The following is a 3,370-nucleotide window of genomic DNA, read 5'->3' on the forward strand; positions in this document are numbered from 1 at the left end:
ACGGTCATCTCGCGCCGAACTGCGCATGTGCATGCCATCACCTCAAAAGCAGCTTTCGATATAAAGTTGTTTTTGACGAAAATGAAAAACGTGTCAGTTTGTAACTTTCACGAGGTTGTAATAATAACACGTCCCACTACTTAAGATATTGGCTCGAATCCAGGTCGTGCCTTTAGAATGAGAAAATTAACAACTAAGAAATTTTGGTAAGATGGCACAGACAGACATGGCATCTCTGCATCGAGCCCGCACCGCAAGGCTCTCCAGAGGGTGGTGCAGTCTGCCCAATGCATCACCGGGGGCACGCTGCCTGCACTCCAGGACACAGATAGCACCCGATGACACAGGAAGGCCAAAAAGATCATCAAGGATATCATTTAGTGGCTGCTGCCCGATAGACATGGAATCACTGGCCACTTTAATAATGTTTACATACTGCTTTACTCATTTCATATGTATATATTGTACTATATTCTACTATATTTTAGTCAATATCACTCCGAAATTGCTTGTCCTAATATTTATATATTTCTTAAATTCCACTATTTTACTTTTAGATTGTGTGTATTGTTGTGAATTGTTAGATATTACTGCACTGTTGGCGCTAGGAACACAAGCATTTCACTATAGCCGCAATAACATCTGCTAAATATGTGTGTGACCAATACAATTTGATGTTAATGTTTCACTTCTCTCATTGACATCTCTAACCCCGGACTGGTCTGCTTCAAAAGCGTTCCCGGAAGTCTCGCGATGTTGCGCTTCTGGGCTGAGAAACTCTGTGGTAAAGTTTATAAGTTTTCAAAAAGTGAGGTAGCTCTCAAATTCCCAACTATCACACAAATAAGTATAACATATTAAATTCAATAAAAAAAAATATTTTGTTGTTGATTACTGGATATGTGAATGGACTTTTACAGTAAATTGGCAAATGACTCATTGATGAGTTGGAGCTTTCAACTGAACCCCCCAAAATGTCTGAGTTGCTTTCTTTTCCTCTTCTCATTGTCTGTTAGAAAATAACCCACTTAAGACAACAACCCAATTCTTGTGTGCATATTAATATAATAATGTAATTACAATGACGTACGACCATAGTCTACTCTGTGTAGAACTGTACTTCATGATCAGTGGCGATTTTAGCATGTAAATCTTGGTGGGGATAACAAAAAATATATAATCTTAGATGAATGCCAGCAAAGCCACAATACACTAATTGCACTATAACGGTGACAAACTGTGCCCACAACCTGTTAGGGCCTACATAAAGCTGTCCCAACAGCAGAGCTTTCTTTTCAGCACCATGGAGTGAATCCTTACCCCTGCTACACCTGGTTATCAGCAGAGCCTTATCTGGCAACGAAACAGTTAATTCAGCCTAATTTACTGCCACAAAAAAAAAACAGCTGATATGGCTGACTTGCTTTAACAAATGCGGTTTCCACTGAGAATTGAGATGTACAGTGCCTTGCGAAAGTATTCGGCCCCTTTGAACTTTGCGACCTTTTGCCACATTTCAGGCTTCAAACATAAAGATATAAAACTGTATTTTTTTTGTGAAGAATCAACAACAAGTGGGACACAATCATGAAGTGGAAAGACAATTATTGGATATTTCAAACTTTTTTAACAAATCAAAAACTGAAAAATTGGGCATGCAAAATTATTCAGCCCCCTTAAGTTAATACTTTGTAGCGCCACCTTTTGCTGCGATTACAGCTGTAAGTCGCTTGGGGTATGTCTCTATCAGTTTTGCACATCGAGAGACTGAAATTTTTTCCCATTCCTCCTTGCAAAACAGCTCGAGCCCAGTGAGGTTGGATGGAGAGCATTTGTGAACAGCAGTTTTCAGTTCTTTCCACAGATTCTCGATTGGATTCAGGTCTGGACTTTGACTTGGCCATTCTAACACCTGGATATGTTTATTTTTGAACCATTCCATTGTAGATTTTGCTTTATGTTTTGGATCATTGTCTTGTTGGAAGACAAATCTCCGCCCCAGTCTCAGGTCTTTTGCAGACTCCATCAGGTTTTCTTCCAGAATGGTCCTGTATTTGGCTCCATCCATCTTCCCATCAATTTTAACCATCTTCCCTGTCCCTGCTGAAGAAAAGCAGGCCCAAACCATGATGCAGCCACCACCATCTTTGACAGTGGGTATGGTGTGGTCAGGGTGATGAGCTGTGTTGCTTTTATGCCAAACATAACATTTTGCATTGTTGCCAAAAAGTTCAATTTTGGTTTCATCTGACCAGAGCACCTTCTTCCGCATGTTTGGTGTGTCTCACAGGTGGCTTGTGGCAAACTTTAAACAACACTTTTTATGGATATCTTTAAGAAATGGCTTTCTTCTTGCCACTTCCATAAAGGCCAGATTTGTGCAATATACGACTGATTGTTGTCTTATGGACAGAGTCTCCCACCTCAGCTGTAGATCTCTGCAGTTCATCCAGAGTGATCATGGGCCTCTTGGCTGCATCTCTGATCAGTCTTCTCCTTGTATGAGCTGAAAGTTTAGAGGGACGGCCAGGTCTTGGTAGATTTGCAGTGGTCTGATACTCCTTCCATTTCAATATTATCGCTTGCACATTGCTCCTTGGGATGTTTAAAGCTTGGGAAATCTTTTTGTATCCAAATCCGGCTTTAAACTTCTTCACAACAGTATCTCGGACCTGCCTGACGTGTTCCTTGTTCTTCGTGATGCTCTCTGCGCTTTTAACGGACCTCTGAGACTATCACAGTGCAGGTGCATTTATACGGAGACTTGATTACACACAGGTGGATTGTATTTATCATCATTAGTCATTTAGGTCAACATTGGATCATTCAGAGATCCTCACTGAACTTCTGGAGAGAGTTTGCTGCACTGAAAGTAAAGGGGCTGAATAATTTTGCACGCCCAATTTTTCAGTTTTTGATTTGTTAAAAAAGTTTGAAATATCCAATAAATGTCGTTCCACTTCATGATTGTGTCCCACTTGTTGATTCTTCACAAAAAAATACAGTTTTATATCTTTATGTTTGAAGCCTGAAATGTGGCAAAAGGTCGCAAAGTTCAAGGGGGCCGAATACTTTCGCAAGGCACTGTACAAACTATGACATAAGGGGACGACGAGTGCATAAGAGGCAATCCGTAATTTGGATTAAGACATTAATGAGCGAACTAGGACGGTCGTAGTCAATATAACTATTTGTTCAGCGCTTTTGAAATGTACAGCAACATAATTCAGAACATGGGCTGTTCTTGCAGTATTCTCCCTGTACACCAAGTCAGACCTGTAGGATAAATAAAGGGGATATAAGCAGACAATGAATGCTCTTACAATATTCAATGATTACATTGCTCTAAAAAAAGGCTATAGGATACATG

This window comes from Oncorhynchus masou, chromosome 17, assembly GCF_036934945.1.
Source record: "Oncorhynchus masou masou isolate Uvic2021 chromosome 17, UVic_Omas_1.1, whole genome shotgun sequence".
NCBI lineage: Eukaryota > Metazoa > Chordata > Actinopteri > Salmoniformes > Salmonidae > Oncorhynchus > Oncorhynchus masou.